Raw genomic sequence first — 19,166 nt, forward strand, 5'->3', positions numbered from 1 at the left:
CGGGGCAGCTGCCAGCAGAGTAACACTAGAGAGCCCAGCCTGACCTCTCAGGCAGCCACAGCCATGCCATCATCTTCCTCTCAGAACCTCCTAAATCAAACAAAACAAACCCTCTTGAAGCCCCTATCCATCTTAATAAACATTACTGAATGAAAAGCTGCTTCCAACCGCCCAGTCTGAGCTCTCTGAAAGCAGGTCATAAAATGATCCTACTGCCCACTGATGCCTTGCTCATCCCTTGCAGATGAGCTATTTGACACCTACCTGTTAACCTGCATGACTTCACGTTTCTCCAAAGCTAGTTTTAGTTTTGAGATGCCCAGCCTTTTCCTCCTAAAGTCTGTCTTTACTAAAGGAGGGGTTTTATGTCTTTTGTGCCAGAATTAATCTGTCTAAAGATAAAATATTTCAGGCAGCACCATGACTAACATTAAGAAAATACTGAGCATGTACACCCTGGATTCCAGTCAGGCTACCTTGCAAGAGACAGAACATGTTTGCAAAAATCAGCAATGTCTAACAGAAATAAAAATATCTTTTTCACCAGTGTTAATAAATGATGCATATTTCCTCTGTCAGCAAGCTGTATTTTCTCCTTTTAAACTTTTATAACATTCAAAAAGATATCTAAAACATAATTCAAGTTAGAATAAATGATGGGCCAAGGAAAATAGTGACTCTAGGCAATATGGTGACTTGAAGCTCATCATGATGATGACTGCCTGAATGCAATATTTTAAAATTCAAGTGTTCTGTAACTGTTGAATATTTTTCACACTTTCAATGGCATACATTCTTAATATGTTTAGCAATTCTGTAGGAATCAGAAAAATATAATTGAAGGTTATGGGATAAGTTAATTTGCATCAAAGTAACTACAGATTTCCATAGATTTTGCATCGCCAGGTTCTTTCCAACAACACTATTCCAAATTTTTGGTAACATTAGTGAAAACAAAACCACACACATAGGAGGCAATAAAGGATGGACCAGACTATCTCTTGCTGAGTTCATACAGCCTCTACAGATGCACTTACCAGCCATATAATGATCTTAATAGTGCCTACATTTGCTGAATTCTATTTCTCTTCCAAGGATATGCACTTTGAAATAAAAATGTATTAAATGTGTTGCTTGAGTTTTCAGAGAGATATAATAGTTACATTAATACTGACCATATTTAGGGGAAAAAAAACACCAAAAAAGTTATTTTTATTTGTTGCTCTTAAGGAAACTTGGAATCGAGATCAAAGGGCACTTTGATTTGTTTGAAAGTTGTAAATGATCCATTTCCAGATTTTATAAAGTTAGTGTGCAATCTGTGAGTACTTGTGCCATAATGGAGAAGGAAGGCTCTTCAGCTTTACATGTCAGTGCTGTAAACATGTAAATCTGGAAAATATTTTCCAAGCAGGCAACCATGTGTAAAATTTACAGAACCTGTCATGAAAGAACTGCAGCTGCAGAAGTGCAAACTTCTCACTGCATCTTGAAGAATCAAGATGGGGGGATGTGAGAGATTTTTTTTTCCACTGTGGAGGGTTCCAGCTGGATTGAGTTGTTGGTGCCATCAATTTTTAAAGCAACACTTCACCAAATAATGAAACACTGATTATCCAATCACAAACAACAGAACAGAGGAATCTCTTTAAAAACAAAATAGAAAAAAATCTGAAGTTAATTACACCAGTATGTGAATGACTATGGGCTAATTTATGACCATTTTGCAACATGTCCAGATGTCACTGTGCTGAGACCACCAAAGTTACATTACATGAAAGCAAAACCAAAGAAAAAATGATTCAGAATTAAACAGCAATCCAGACATGCTATTGAAAAGCAAAAGTTATAAACCTGAGATTTGAACTACACAGAAATACTATATACTTATATTGCGTATGAGAACACATACAAATTAGTATGTATGAGAATATGTAAAATATTGTAGTGGGTTCAGTTTGTAAACCAGGCAGAAACACCAATTAAGTGTAGTGGTTTGGTTCAAAATATCCATTACTAACTCATTTTCCTTCTGTGAGATAAGAATTAGGAGAAAGCAAAGCAGGCACAAAACTTAATATAAAGAAGTTTATTAAAAGAACTAAAAGTAAGAAAAAAAGTCAGACTAAACCTTCAGAACACTTCTCTTCCCCCCACCTTTCTCCCTTCTCCCACTGACAATGTAAAAAGACAACCCTTGAGATTTTTTCAGTCAGTTTACCACCTCTATAACAATCTTTTTCAGTTCACTTAGGGAGAGCAGTCTCTCTTGCTCCTGCTATGGAGACACCACAAGAAACAGTTCTCTTATGGCTTCAATGTCACAGCGAGACAGCCACCAGGGATGGTTCTCTGCTCACATGTGAAAGTCCCTTCCCTCAACTTACAGCTTTCCCCACAGCTGCTTTCGAGGGTCCAATCTTGAGCTAATGGGGTACCATTTTAAGGATGAGCTGTTCAGAAGCAAAGGTTCTCTTCACCTATCTCTGGGAGCTTCTTCATCTCTAGGAACAGAGGTCTTCTTCTTCCCTGGGAGCAAGGGTCTTCATCACTTTCATCTCTCTCTGTTCAAGCTTCTCATCAAATCACAGCTACTTCAACATTTGCTTGTTTCAGCACAGGTACCTTTGCTCACCATTGCAGTTTGAATGTTCCACCCCCCATGCTTCATGAAATTACAGCAGGTACTCTGATGTATCACAGTCCATCACCACAGCTTTACAACAGCATTTCAGCTTCTAGGCTTGAAGCATCTCCTCTTTCTCCTCTCTCGGGGTTTCAGCTCTTCCTTCTTCACTGACTTTGGTGTCTTTATGGTGTTTTCTTCACGTGCCTTCACTTTTCCTGTTTCTCTGACTCAGGAGCGGATTGATGTCTGCAGGCTTCATCTGTTCTGGAGAATCTTACAGCACTAAGAGAGTTAAAATCAACCGGGCCTTGCAGCTGGAATTCGACTTTTGCTGTTGGTCACCTAATTTCTGCCGGGTGGCGGCCGGAGCACATTTCGGTGTAGCATTTTATTTCAGCGGCCACACTGGGAGGGGCTGGCCGAGCCACGGGGCCGCCTGCATGGAGCAGGGCTGCGGATGGAACAGGGCTCCGAGGCTCCGGGGTGGCTGTGTCCCGGCCGGCCCGGCCCGCACTGAGGGGCTGCTCCGGGTGTCCAGCGAGCAGAAGCGGCTGAGATCTTCAGCCAAGCCGCGCCAAAGGCCGACCCGGCCGGGCCGCACCGAGCAGGGCCTGGCCCAGCCCCGCTGGGCCGCGCCGCAGGCCCCAGTTCCCTGTCCAAAAGCCGGCAGCAAGAGAGCTTTCCTGGGGTTTGTTCGTTCTTAAATGTGAATCGCAGAGGCGTGTCAAGCTTCTTAAGTGGCTTTAAAAAGTTGCCAATATTCAAACCAGCCAGTTGATTGGTTCTATTGCGTCTAGAGGAAGCTGTAAGCGCCTCTTTGCAAAGAATCACTTCTGTGGCTGATGGAGCCCTCTTTAACTAAAAACCCAAACTATGCTAAACCACGACAAATATATAACACACAAACCTACTCAACCTTTACAGTCCGTCTATGGAATCTTGGGTGGAATAAAACTTTGAAAGCACTCTTAACCTAAGTGCTTTCATCATTGCAGAGAAATGGGAGAGTAAAGCCATGTGCCTCCCTTCCCAGCCATGGAGCCTCTGCCACCCCCAGCATGTTTGAGAGGACAACACCGTCAGTTGCTCTGATTAGACACAAAGGAGAACAACTCTGGGAAGAGTGGAGAGGATTGATAAGCACACCCCACCCATTTTACTGCACACTAACTGCTCATCTTTTCCCATTCATTTTCTTTGAAGATGCCAGGAAATAGAGACCAATATGCAGCAAAAGCCTTTGTTGATGCTTATAGAATCATTGTACCATACTACCCAGCAAAGCTCAGTGCAGTAGGAAGAGTTATGAATTAAGAGTTAATTTCCAGTTGAGATGAGCTATCACCGCCACAACATTGTTTTACATAAGTGAGAATGTACTTGAAAAAACACTAAGCAGTCTTAAATAAAAATCACTATTAAACCACATACATAAAAAATACAATTGTCAAATTTAAATCCATGACCTCCCTATAACAATTCAGAAAAGGTTTGGTCTTTTGATTTAAGTTATCCCTTCATGCTGAAGCCAATTCTGGGAGATCATCTGTGCCAACCACCTTTTAAAATCTCCACAGAACTATGCAGTATTTGCTTTCTATTTATAGGTATATTAAAAACTTCTTAGAACATATTTAAAAATGACATGTATAAACTACCAGATGGCACAGAAAACAATGACAATTTGATGAATACAGAAATCAGTGCAACTATTTCTAACACCACCAGTATGTAATATTTGTGATATGCAATATTCTGGTATAATAATATACACTATTTCAAAATGAAATCTGCACTTAAATGCCAATATCCTCTCCTTCTGGCTTCTCACTTTATGACACTAACATAGGATCTCATTCACCAAGCCAATTGAAATTTTAATAAAAGAAAGCTGGAGTTTCTAATAAACTCCTGCAGCGAGCGGATAATACTAAACATCTTTAGCAGCATGGTGTTTTTTATTATTATTTTAGCTGTATATTAATATGCCAGTATTTGTAAACTCTCTAGTGTCACCAGATTTATTTCAAAAGGCTTCTCTGCTTTCTTCTTTTGTGAAAAGTGTATGTGACAATGAAATAATAATTTCAGTAGGTCTTTACTATACAGATGTATAAAATGAAGAAGAAAATACATCTTACCTTAGAAAGGACACTTTCAATATTATTTATTTGCCATTTGGGAAGACAGTATATTGAATTTTCTTGTTGAGGGTAAAATTTTAACAGGAAGACTGGCAGAGTTCACTGTGTGAAGATTTATTAACGATTTGGGTACAGATAAACACACAGGCTTTGTCCTGCCTCAGTGCTGCATGCAGTCAGGTGCAATGTGCACAGAATTCTGTGTCCAAGCACTGGCCAGGACCCACAATTGCTCCCAGCCTGCAGCAGCCAGGTAGTTTGAGGAACAGTTGCTTTAAGCATTTTTTCAGATCTCATCAGCTTTACTTCCAGCCCTACAAATGCCTTCACCCACAGAGAGCACAGAAAGGCATCAGAACCCAGACCCGAGCTTTTGCTTTCCAGCCTGGCAACAAAGAGCTTTTTCCTATGGGATCCAGGCTACCGGTGTGCTCTGTCTTCTTTCCTGTCCCACAGGCTTCCAGGAGTTTAATGCCACTGACATTAGTGGTTGCAAGAGACCCACTAAAGCCTTTGAAATCGATCCCAAAATGGCTCTTTGTCCTCAGAGAATGCAGGGTAAGATATCTAGGAATCAAATTCTCTCCTCTTTTGAGCACAGAAGTCTGTCTTACAGTGCTTCATTCAAGCAGGTTGCCTCAAGTATTTGTGTGGCAAATCAATTAGCAGCACATTTAACAACATATACATAAAACCTTGTACTAATTTTCATAGATATTAAATTTAGCTTTCAGATGCTGAAAACACACATATGCAACTTTCTTATCTCATTTCAGGATAATAGCTGTGATTGTAAATGACAAAAAAAATTAGTTATTTGATTCCTAGACTGCCTGTACACTACCATTAATTCATTATCTCTTTCATTTTAGTAGTTATGTTCTCAAACTCTACAGTGCACAAACATTAATTTGAACAGTCACCTACCCTTAAAATGCCAAATTTTGTATTAATTTTGGCAACTTTAAAAAAAAATTGCATTCATTGGCTTGCAAATGAAATGTATTCATGGGAAAAAGTTCCTCCCATACGCTGAAGCAGCTCATCATTAACATTCAAGGAATGTGAACACAGGCTTCACAGAAAACCATTAAAATATAAGGCAGCTTTCAGCCTATTTTAAGAATTTCAGAGAAATTTTGCATTCTCTTTCCCATGATGCCATGGTGATGTCAGGCTGCATTTCAAATAAAATGACAATGAAATCATTTCAATTCCATGCAATGTGCAAAAAAAAAAAAAAAAAGTCAATTTTTCTCTTGGCAAACTGAAGTCTGAAGTAATTAAGCACTGCTGTGTGGGTGGCAGCTTCTTCTCTGAAGTCAGCCTGAGATAATTACCATGTTAAAGTCAAAACATCATGTGCTGTGCTGATAGATAGATGGATGGAGAGATTGGGCATCTATTAAATGATCCATTTTGTTATGCTCCCTGGGAAATGTGCCATTGATGCCAATTAAAAATATATATTCCAAGTGAGTATTTCTAAGTGACAAAACTCTATTCAGTAAATTGAATTAATTATTTACTGATCATGAAGTACCTAAAGACAAATCTGGACAGATAAAACCTCAGAGGAGAATTACCTACTTTATGAAGTCTACAAGCCCCTCATTACCTGATTGCAGCAGTCACAAAATGTGCTCTATAATACCACTTTTAACTAAGATACTAAGCTATTTCCCTTTCAACATAAAATCCCTAAATAAGGTGGAAATACAACAGATAAAACAAAAATCATCTAAGATTTCTAAATTCACATATATTCTATTGTATTAAAAAAGGCCTCTTTCAGTGTTAATAACAAACACTCTCTCAGCATATATTTATAATTAAATGTCTTCAAGTCTACATTTTTGGTGTCAGAAAAGTAAATGGACCAAAACTAAGGCATACCAGCAATGATTAATCGGTGCTATTTGTTGAGATGCCTCCCAGCAAGGCTTAGCATGATAAAAACACCAAAAGAATTCCATATGTAACTAGTTTTACACATGTATTACCAACACTGTCTTTAGTGCCTACTCCTGTCACTCCAACAGTGAAATGTTTCCAGTATTAGGATGTGAAGGAAATGCTCCCACTAAAATTTACAGGGAGCAGTTTTTAATGCATTGGACTTGATTTCATTTGCAGTGACTTCAGAGCACATCCACCTGCACCAGTACTGATTTAGGTGCTATCAGAACACGTCTGTGTCATGCTTTAATAACAAAGGGCTAAAGACAAGGCTTTGCTACCAGAAGCATTACCAAAAGGATGGCTTTCCATTCTACCTACCCGGCAGTTTATGTTTGATCTCATTTAAATGCTTTGAATAAGATTTAGTCTTCACTGTTGCTATGATAAAGGTCACAGAACTGATACTGTGTCTTTTTTAAATTAAGGCTAGGAATTTCTGAGGCTCAGAAGAAGGCTTTTTTTGTATTGACCAAACATAAATGAATGTCATATGAAAAAAACATGTGCCCTGATAGTAAAATGCTAATAAGTTTTCTCAGCAAGAAATCAAAACAATCAATATTTTATCTTTAATATTAGATTTAGATCTTGCTCTGAAGCACCTTGCTCAAGGTACTCATTCCAGAGAGGCCAGCATTTGAGTAAGCCCAGTATTTGTGTTACTGTTGACAGAAAACTCTGACAGACAATCTTAAGACCTTCCTGTTTAACAGATTTAAGCTAAAATCCTAGGCTGAGTGAAGCTTTAAAATTATCCTGAGAAAAGTTTAAGACTCTGTAAGGGCTCAGTCTCAGAGCAACTATAATCCAAATATATGATTTGCAACTGCAGAATTTATTCAGGGTTTGCATTGCATTTTCAACAGACAATTTTCAATACCAGCATAATTCAATTTTTAACGTGGGTATAAAACATGTAGCTTTCATCATACTAACATGTACATATCTTTGCTAGCTCTTATGAGATATTAAGCAAAATGGCATAGAGCTATGAGAATTAAAAAGAATCTACATGTTAAAAAATAAAAGGGAAAAACGGTTCTGTAAAATAGTGTAAGGGGGGAACACCACGCCCAGCCTTATCAGACTTATCAAAATTTCTCTCTTATTCTCCGTACACAAAGCAGTCTTGACATCAGACCTCTGGAAAATAATCCTGTAACATACTATAAATGCAAGCACAGACATTATCCAGGTCTTTTCAAAGGAATGCTACCTCATCTCTAATCTCTAAAAGCTTGAACCCCAGTTTCACATCCCCTCTATCTGTCTCCCCCAACGGGGGCTACACAGGGACAGGGACGGTGGGAGACCAGGGAGTGCACAGACCACTCTGCAGCTCAGGTGTGCAGAACAGACCAGGAAGAAGCCAGGTTTGCAGAGCCTTCCCGGAGCAGTGTACAGCGAAGACAGAACTAGATAGTTGTAACTCAGAGAACTGCTTGCTCTCTTGAACAGGCTCATTTTCTTTTTCTTTATTTTTCTAATAAGCACAGCTATTCATCAGTTACTTGAGGTGCTATATTTGTATATAGTTTTAGAACAAATGTAATATGTATTTGCTAAATCCTCAGCATACCTGATATGAGGAGCTTTTTCAGTGCCTGCAAAAGTCTTTGTTCCTACAGCATTCTGCCAGGGAAATGTCTTTTCTTAAATACAGAAACATTTTCAATTTATAGAGAAAGATACCAAGGCTCAAAGAAATAGGATAATTTGTCAACCACCACAAAAGAAAAGTCAGTATGTGAAGCAGGCAGACAGCAGAAGTGTCCTAAATACCAATCTCCATGACCTCTTCCAACCTTAGGTCATGGTCCCTTCCCTTGTTTATCCACCTGACACCCCTCAACAGTCACACCAGCTAAGGGAACACCTCAGAGGATCCAAAGCTCTCTTTGTGAGTGTTGCAGAGCACGCAGACATGTAACTTCCTCAGCTGCCACAGGCACAATTTTACTTTATTCTGTCTTACAGTGCAACACCCTTTTGCAGAGGACATCCTCACAAAGCAGAGCATTCTCCAAAAACCCAGGGATTAATTTCAATCATGAGAGTGGAACTTCAGGACAAGTAACAGGTTACCAGGTACTCACTTGCCTCTAGCACATTATTAACCATTTCAATGTTGAACAACAGATGAGAAAAGTGAGGCAACAGGTGTTACCTGTCTGGGCTGAAGACTGAGAAATTCTCCTGCAAACTTAAGTGGAAGACCAAGAGCACAATGTGCACAGCAAGAAAAATTGAGAACTTCAGCTGAATGTACTTTTACAATAACCAACACTGTACATTAGTAGTTCTATTTATAATAGCAACACTACAGGTGCTCATGAGAGTGTTACTTTGTTATGTTACTTGCAATTATGTTTTGTTGTAACCCATAAATCTGTCAAAACAAAGAAAGCAATTAGGAGTTTCCACATGAACAGGCAAGGCTGCTCCTTCCCACACAAATGGCGCAAGTAAACACCTTAACCCATGTGCCTGGTGGGGATTAGGCACCGAAACCACCTCCTGCCTACTGCTGCCAAGTTTTGTGCTGCTCCATGTGTAACATTTTTATGCCAATTATCAAATGAATTGATTTGCAGTTACAAATAATCTGCATATTAACTAGCAACTTTAGTTTACAGACTAAGCAATAAGAGATGTACAAAAAAATTATTAAAAAAAACAAAACAGAAGGGAGAAACATATGCATATTACAGAAAATCTAAGGACAAGAGGTAGCTGGGAGGAAAATGTCTTGAGGGGAAGCTGAGGTACAGTCAAAGGTTTGTCCCCATCACCGTCCCTCTCGTGGACAAAGCCCCTGTTTGTCCTTGGTGTTGGCAGCTGGTTCTTCTGCACTTGCAACTTTCGGGGGAGCAGCAAGAGGGAGAGCAGCGAGAAGTGGCCATATGGCTCCCAGCACATCAAGCATCAGTGAGCTCCCGATGGCAAGCAGCAGGGATGGCAAAGTGGCCAGCTCATGGGTTCTCTGCCACAGAGACAAAATGCAATTTTCTGGAAGCCCAGCTGCAGGAACAGAAAAGTGATTATTTTGTTATTGACCAAAAAAAATACATGAAAACGAGTATAAATTTTAAAAACCTGGCAGCCTGGAAGGGGGGAAAGCAAGGGGCTTGAAAGCAGCAAGAGGCCAGGTACAGAGGAATAAACACAAAAATGTTGTTTTGCATCCATTTTCCAGGTATTTTTGAAAATTGCAGTTATCAGATGGAAATACACAGCCAGTTAGAATGGGTAGTTTCATCCAAGTTTAGAAAGGTCCATATCAGTTCAGACAGCCAAATTTTTCATTTTAAAGTATTTTAATAGTTAAAAATAACTGGGCTACATACAATTCTATTTCTTAGAATTAGCAGTTTAAAAATCTCAATTAAAAAAGCATTTCATTTTGATGACTATAATTTAGCTTTTCCCTTGCCATGAATAAGTGCTCAGAAATGCTTAGAAGTACTGTATCTTTTGTATAGTACAAGGCACAATGTTTATATTCTTGAAGACAGAGTGACATCTAAAGGGATTCTGAAATACTCAAAACTTGCACACAGAATCCAAACTGACAAAGTCAAGGGCATGTCATATTTCTGAAAACTGATGAGTTTTCAGGTTTGCTGTGGTTGATTGTCCCAAGTAACCATGAAAAGAGGATCAAATTCCAATTTTAATGACATGCCTCAGGGTGCCCTCAGGACAACTGCCATTTTTATCTTAGATTCTGCAGGTCCTCAGTGAACAAAAGAGGGAAATCAGCTTTGAATGGATTCCTTGCACTGTTGTCAAAAGTAATCCAACTGTTCCAAATATCTATATCCTAAAATATTTTCTTACAGTTCTTACTAACCTGAAGTATTAAGAGAGCAGAATATGTAAATGGCATTTTTAGCTGCCAATTCTCCAAGCAGATCTCATGTTCCCTAACCAATAGGTATTATAACTAGAGTCTTTCATAACTGGAACCCTTTCTCCAATACACACACATAAACAAAGAAAAATTAAAATACAGTATCTGTGTCTAGTTTTGGGAGCCAGGGTGGTATTTGCATGCATACAAATACTTCTACCACATGTTAGAAACGTTCTTTAAATTATATCATTCCACATATATTCTGGAACATAAAAACCAATTTAGGATTAAAAAAATCAACATCAGTTTATAATATCAAAGACAACAGTGCAGCAGAAATGTACAGCCTACATGTGGTAATGATGAGTTAGGTACCTTTACAATGGGCCTTTATTTCATTCTCCCGTTAAGTATCTTCCTGAACTCACTAACAGGGAAAAAAAAATTCCTACATTTAAACATATTTTCCCCTCTTGAGCTGAAATCGTAGCAAACTCTTGTGAATTTCTTTCTAGGAACTTGCCCCGATGATCACTTTAAATGTGGCTCAGCAGCAAAGTGCTGGGAAGCTGAGTTAACGCTTTCTGGCTAAAAAGAATTTACCTCAGCTTTGAAGACACGTATTTACTAAAGGAGAAAAAATCACAAGTATTTCATCAGCAAAAATAAATGGTCATAGCAAACTTATGCTAAGACAACAGCATGAAAAGCAGCTCTGGAAACCTGTTCAAAACAATTTACTGTGCATCAGTTGTAGGAAAGAGGGGTCTTCTGCCTTAATCATACAATTACAGAATTGTTTTAGTTTTCTGTTTTGTTGTTTGGGGTTTTTAAAATAAACTCAGTTATACTAAACTTTACTACAACTACAGAATTCCCTTTTCAAGTCAAAAGTTGGCAAGGCTAATGTAAAACAAAAAGTGGGACCTGGGGCACTCAGACAATAAATAATGACAGATCCTTTCAGCAAGTCTTAATCAAGGAGATTAAAGCAACATGTAACTCTAGATGCATGTTAATAAAACAAGTGTTGAAAAATAATAAATGGAACATACAGAAAGATACCTATCTCTGTGCTTCAAATTAGTCTTTGTGAACACTGTCTTTTTTCTTCCTCACCCAGCACTTTCAAACATATTGTAACTGTCGTAATTTTTTTGATGATTTTCAAAAGAAGAGTTCACATAAAGAAGAACATTTGAGTTTTTATTTGAAATAATTCTTTAATCCAGTACTTTTTTTTTTTTTCTTTTTTCTTTTTTTTTTTTTTTGGTAGGATATTTGAAATGGCCTGTGGCTTGTGCTGGTTTTGGGCCCCATTCAGATCCTGACCAACTTCCCAGGGTGATCCAGGTTCTCACCCCATCTGCTACAATACTGATAAGAATTCCCAGACAGACAGACATAGCTGTAAAGCCTTGAAGAAAGAACAGAATTAGAATGGTCTTTATTAGACCATGGTCTATAGCTGCAAAGAAATTCATTTGCACTGTATCTACAATGCAGTTTGAACTTTTCCTTCATTTGGCAAAGCACATCAAGTCTGATTTAACAATTCTCTTTGTGGCTTTGCTTTCTGTCTACAGCTTCATATATTTACAAAAGGATAGATGCATGAAGACTTCTGATAGAGTATAAAAAATAACTATCACTATACATGCTTGTATACAATTGAGAACCATCACCTTATGATGAAAACAGTATTCATAGAAAGACTAAGTTATAAACATCTCTCTGCATATTAAAGTCATGACAGTGTCAGCTGCTAGCATTTTATAACTCATGGTAATTTCTTGCACTAAGGAGAAATACAAACCTCATTTTGCATTAAGAAAGCAAGCATTTAGCCCTCCAACTAATATTGTGAGAGTAAAAGTTGGTATCCACAAAGCTGAATGAGAACTGTTATGCACCTACTGCACAATTCACCTGCTGTCAAAAGTGATATTACATTTCATTCCTGAAGTATTCCCAGTTAATAATATTCACAAGCAAAACAAAGTAGTTCAGTTTGGTCAGCAGCAGCAAACTGGAGCCTTGATAGAGAACTGGACTGCACTGGGAGAGGCCTTCTCCAGACCACCTCCTTTGAACAACTCAACGTGGAATCAGAAGAAGAAAGCAAGGATCGGAAAGCAGAGCAACCCAGATTTGCTCCAGCTCAGTGGCAGGGAAGGGGTTCCTGGCTCCCCTGTGGGTTACACAGCTTCTTCCTGAGTCCACAAAAGCTAACACAGGGCTCATCTTATGGAGGAAAAGAAACAGCCCTGCGGGCAATGCAAAATGCAAACCTATACAGACTGAGAATATTTTTTCCAATCCAGAACTTCAGTTCTGAAGGTTTGTATCTTAATCATTTTTTCAATAGTTCTTTCTCTATTAAAATTTAAAGGAATTACGTTGCTATGGAGTAGATCAACTAGGGTTCCAGTTTTGATTTTTATGAGGATATCTGCAAAGAAGTATCCACCACTAATTCCTTGCAATTACTGAATTCTGAAATGTAAAAACTTAGCCATGGAATTTTTTTGTCACACATACTTTAACCAGATGTGGGGTTTGTTCATTTAATATATTATATATGCATATATTTATCAATGCTTTTGAAAAGGGTAAAGAGCCTAAGAAAATATTATATTCAGTTCACAGTAGAATGAGTCCCAGATGCAAAATCTCCAATATTCAGCTATTGTTGCTATAGCTTGTGCATGTATCAGGTTCAGAAGAAGAAAAAAAAGAACAAGTTCAAATAACAAAAAAATTGATCAGACAACAAAGGAACATAGAAAATGAGACAACAGCAAAAATTAATTAGGTAAATATACCTGAGAACATCTCTTGTGTGCATGGAAGCAGAAACAAATGTCACTTTTTCATGACTGTCCAATTATCTCCTCTGAGCATTCTGCTGCCACAATATCCCCTCCCCAATTTTTCTAGATAAATATTCACATTATAAATTACCTAGAGACAGGAGAAGCTGCTCAGTTCCTCCCAGCTACACATCCCTGAGTCAGGATATGCAGAGAGAGTGGGCAACAAGGACAGGCATGCAAAATCATACTTAGAAATATTTGAAGAAATGAGACAGAAACAGACACTCTTGCTCAATCTCTCTCTATTTCTGCTTGATACGTGTTGTGTTGCTGGAGCATAGAGAGAGAAAAAGCAGAGACGAAGGGTACTCACACATTCAGTCCCTGCTCCAAACAGCCACAGTACTCGTTCCCTTAGCACGCCCCTGCCCTGTCCTTTGGAAGGGCCACCCCTTCACTCAGAGCCAGGAGCAGGACACATAAGGACAATTCTCAGCTCTTTGCAGAGCCACAGATCCTCTTCCTAAATATCCAAGACATTTTTATCTCTCATCTTGGTGCATAATTAAATAAACATCTATCAGGAAGGACTGCGAGAAATCCACAACAGAACACCATATCACAAATGATAAATTATGGTCATCTTGGAAGGTTTCCAAGCCAGAGACATCCCAGTCAGAAAAAGAACTTCTCTAACACAGGTGAGAAATGTGCCATGTTTCCCTCAACCCTGTGTGGAGCTCAGTTCAGTTAGTCATCCCACATCAGACACCAATGTAAATTTAAAATCAAGCTACACTCCAACAATTAATTTTAAAATAATGGGTTAAAAGGGTATAATAGAAAAATTAAAATTTACTAGTATCACTTTCTTGGAATTATATTAAATTTGAAGTACAAGATAGATGCTTCTAACTTCTCAATTAAATAAAAGAAGTAGTGAATAAGTGATGACAGTAATTTACATAAGACCTTTTTTTTCCAGAATTTCATGCTGCTCTTTTTATAGCAGACTCAGTAACTCCTATGCTCACAGATCAAGAGAAAAGTTAACCAAAACCAGTTATTCAAATATTTCTAATCCTAAAGCTTGTTTTAAATTACATATGTATTTCAGTTCACATGCTCACTCATTGAAAACTGAGATCTCAACACATTATTCTGACATTTCATCCAATCCAAGAAAATGACATGAACACATCTCTTTAGGAATACCTCAATATAGGAAATACACTGGAAAGGACCTCCTAGATTATTCAGTGATTGCTGTAACACCATACAGATACATACATATACCACCAATGGCACATGATGGAAAGAACCTTTTCATTTCCAGTTTGATTGCAGGTCATTCATATCTGCTGGTATTTCAACACTGCCTTTCAAGTTCCATAACTTCTTTCTTTTGTCATAAAATTTGCTCTCCACTATCCTTAGCACTCCAGAAGAATTCTCTCACCCATCCTACACTGAATTTAGCATTCTTGAATAGGGCTGATCAACAATGTACAATAGTTTAATACTTATCTTTCCTACTGGAAATGCAACAATGCAATATCTGATGACTACTATGACCACAGTTATTGTTTACAATGTCAATATCCCACAGCTACCCCTGCAACTGATTCACATATCTGTAGTTTTCTTTTCCTTTTTTTTTCCTTTTTCTATTATCTCTTTATTTTGAAGCCCTTCAATATTAAAGCAAACAATCTGATGTCAAAAGAAGAGCATTTTATATCAGAATACTGAACTCTAGGCCAGGGCTCCTTTTCTTCTGTGAAGACAGTCAGGGTGGAGAGGTAAGGAAGGAAATCAATTACCAAACGAAAGGGGGGGGGGGGGGGGGGCATTGAAACACAAAACAAAACATTGTATAAGAAACTCTGGCACTACCTTAAAGAGGTTAGCTAAAAAATCTTTTGGCATCTCAGGTTTTCCAATGCACAGGTTTCACTATATATATTGAAGTGCTAGAATGACTGGGTTGCTTTGTCAATGTTTTTTTTCAGATGACAACTCAGATCTTCAGAAGTATGGTATCCTTCAACCCAAATTCCTCATATTAACAACCTGCAAGTAAATAGAGCCTTTCTGTATTAATAAAGGGTACTTCTATTCACTGCCCACACCTACTTGCATGCATCATAACAGCAGTTTTTGTCTCGTCTGAAAAATATATCAATAGGAAAACTCCAAAGCTCACCCCCCCATCCTCCAATCTCCTTCACAGTGTAAGAACTGAGAAAACTGCTTTATGTAAAACATCTGGAGTATTCAGTCTTGCTAAGAAAAGCAGAACATAGATAAAAGTGCATCTGACATAAAAAATAAGGATGATCAAGACAAAGGTGCTTTGTGAACAGCAAGCCTCAGTGGCCCTCTGAATGGAGAATGGTCCTTGCCGAGGTTAGAAGGCATCTTTTTTCACTGTAGGTGATCCAGAATTAATCTCAAGCAACGTAGTAATGATTACAAATTACAGACCAATTTCTATCTTGCCTGCTGTGACAAAGATTACTGAAAAATTGGTTCACTCACCAATGATGAGCTGTCCAACATTGTGCACCCTAAAATTACACAGAAACACCATCCAGATTTTTGGCCCCTGATGGAATTCAAATGGCCCTAGAAACATGGCCAGCAGTTTCTTCTGCACACAGATCAACAGTCACATTTCTGGCCCTGTGGTCATGAATTCACAAGCCTTGAGGATTTTTTTCTTTTTAGTTCTACTTTTTCCTCTATTTTTACCAGTATACTGTAGCAATGAAACTGGTTAGTTAATGTGCTCAAATTGTGGGACTAGTTCTTCCAAAGTGGAACCTCCAAATGGTGCCTCCATTTGCTTTTCCACAATGTTCAGGTGGGTCTGGGAGAAACAAAACAAAGAATGTTTCAATTCATGTTTAAATTCATTTCAGAGTGTAACTAATGGCAACTAAATATTCATAGAACCCCAAAATGGAACCATATTTTTTTCTGAAGGATATATCACTGCATTGAAAGAGATGAATAATATCTCCTCCAAGGAGAGGACAAGGTACTGAAAGGTTGCAAGGATGCTTTAATGGAATGTATGATAAGTTTAACAAGAAAAACACACAAAACACACCTCCTGAGGAACAGGTCTTCCTAGCCTGAAACAAGGTTCTGTCTTCTACAATGCTCCAATCTCTATTCTAACTGGTTTATATATTGTTACCCTTGGACGCTTGAAAGGTGTTTTACAAGCTCAAGGGCTTTTTGAGTCACAGAAAAATAAGAGCAAATTCTCCCACAGAAAAGAGTAAGAGAAGCCTCTCAGTCAGCTGGAGAGGAGGGAAGGCAGATAGTACAAACCAGAACAACTATTGAACACAACTCATAACCCTAGCACCAGCTGAATTTGGAAATGACATATTATAAAAAGCAGATCTTGACACAAATACTGAAGTAGCAGGTCAATGAGGGCTGAAATGTGAGTTAGTAGTGGCATGGGGCAGCAGACTGGGGGTGAACACATCTTTGCCAAAAACAGCGTCTTCCAATTGATAATTTTAAAGCATTTGAAGAAGAGCAATAAAGCATTATCCTCTCCAGTTTATGAATAAGGAAACTGAAGAAGGGTAAGGGAGATTACTCAATGTCACACAATAAGATTTAAAGAGGGCAGAAGCAGACTTCAGGTCTCTTGATCACAAAATCTCTCCATTTCATTTAATGAACTTGCCTCCCAGATGCAGAGAGATATTAAAGTGCCTTAGGGCAAATCCAGATTTTCACAACTAAGCAGAATGTGAATCAAAATGGATAAGGAATTGCATCCTAAGTAAAACTCTTACTTAGGATATAAAAATGCAAAAATGTTCTTTAAAACATCAAACAGTTTGGAAAAAAAACTCTTGCTCAACAAAGGAGAGGCATTTTCCTTCCTGCCTCACCATCTACAAACTCAGTATATACATTCAAGATGAGCTACTAATTTGGGTACTTGAAATTTTATAAATTATGCAAGATGCAGGAAACTGGGGGCATGGGAAGTCTGGAGGGGTGAAGGATAAATAAATGGGCACTTTCAACATTTGTGCAACTAGAAACATCCTCAAGAATGGCACAGTGGGCTGGGCAGGTGAGCCCTAACATGGAAACACATGGGAGAAGGTAGGAAAAAAGTTGCAGGACAGTTCTCAACCCATGTTTCATGGGTAACTCACTACTTGCAAAAGGCATCAGTGCTGTTAATAGTCAAGAGACATTGAGGCAAGAGTGAGCACAAGGGAGAGCAGAAGGCAAGGCATGATGCTGTCCACAGCACAGCACTTGTTCAGCACTGTCACCAGCAAACCTACAAAGACTGGAAAAATACTGCTCTAATTTCATTTGGCCCACTTAAAGATTTAAAGGAAACAGAAATACAACTTTATTTGTGTATGAGGAGATGGGGCAGCCATGCCAGTTTGTGTTCAACCTGCACATTATGTTTATGTGAGCTTACATCTTTTTAATGCAGCATGGTTACATTTACAGCAGTTTGCACCTTCCCCAGGAAACCATTGGGAATGGGACCTGTGCCCAATTTTTTTTACCCCAGTTAAGTAAATAAATGAAATATGCTACTTAGCACCCTATTAGTTCACAGCAGGGAGTAATCCAGGGTACTTTTATTGGAAATTATTCTGTAATCCAGGAAGCCGCTCTATAACAGAATGCAAACTGGCCCAATATTCTCTTCGTACCAACGGTGGATGTCATCCAAATAATGGAGATGCCACTAAGCACAAGCTATAGGACATGGTGGAGTTGCATGAAACCTCCTTCCAGTCTCCCACAAGTCTGGCCTAGAGATATGCTGGCAAATCCCCCACTAGAGACACTGCCTGCATTTAGATTGAGGGGCTGTTTTGCCAAGCACACTTTCAAGCACATCATTTATTTTCCTCCCTACAACTGGCATTTCAAATATTGCTCCAGAATACTTTCTGAACTTATCACAAATCCATATTAATGGTGACTTATTTTTTCTTATAGGCCAGGAATACTGAGGCTGGGACACACCAGAGGTACATTGCCACAGAACATGAAAACGTGGCATAAAATAGTCATAAATTCCAAACTCAGTATTTTCATACTGTAAGGAAAAAAAAAAAATATGTTTTTACATAATTTATATTAAATATATAGTTTAAGTGGATGTAATTATAGATATTTTATCTCTTTGCTAACAAACCAGGTTACCAGCTTGGTTAGTGCATATCTTTGAAATCAGCCTGGCAACAAGATAACATTGGAAGCAACACAGGCACCGAGAAAAAAAGCTTAATAAAAAAGCAGCATGTTTTCCAACCCAGTCTTTCAGAAACACCCATTTTCAAAGAGCCTTGCGGCTTCTGGGGATTAGACACTATGACACATCTGTCAGGTTGCCAGTAAGCATGTCAAAATCTCCATCATGGCTTGAGTTATGCAATGAAGCTTACTTATGTTATAGAGATACCAGTAGCACACCTTTCTTTTGTTATCAAATTTATATGAAAAGTTACAAGGATTACCTTGGATTTTCTGACTGCCATTTAAACCAGAGAGGGACTTCAGTTTTTATTCTGCTGAACAGAAAGGCAATTTTCAGTGAATTCTCTGTAAAACTTCTGGTCTTCCTTCTGAAAAGGTCTACATTCAAGAATTACTATATTGCATAGATTTAAGGCCTCAAAACACTTTTTTTTTTAATATTAAAAATGTCACTATTTATGACAAGCAATTTTGGTTTTATTTAAGCA

The 19,166-nt window shown here is 38.4% G+C and overlaps 1 long non-coding RNA gene across 1 annotated transcript in view; it reads right to left on the reverse strand.

Moving 5' to 3' along the window:
* Positions 1-7,549: 7,549 nt before the first annotated feature.
* The window catches only part of LOC109145888, a 28,072-nt gene continuing 16,455 nt past the window's right edge, over positions 7,550-19,166 (reverse strand). The window contains exon 2 of the long non-coding RNA XR_002047566.3: positions 7,550-9,756. This is a non-coding gene — a long non-coding RNA (uncharacterized LOC109145888). The remainder of the gene's footprint in view (positions 9,757-19,166) is intronic.

The sequence above is a fragment of the Corvus cornix genome, chromosome 8 (assembly GCF_000738735.6).
Source record: "Corvus cornix cornix isolate S_Up_H32 chromosome 8, ASM73873v5, whole genome shotgun sequence".
Taxonomy (NCBI): domain Eukaryota; kingdom Metazoa; phylum Chordata; class Aves; order Passeriformes; family Corvidae; genus Corvus; species Corvus cornix.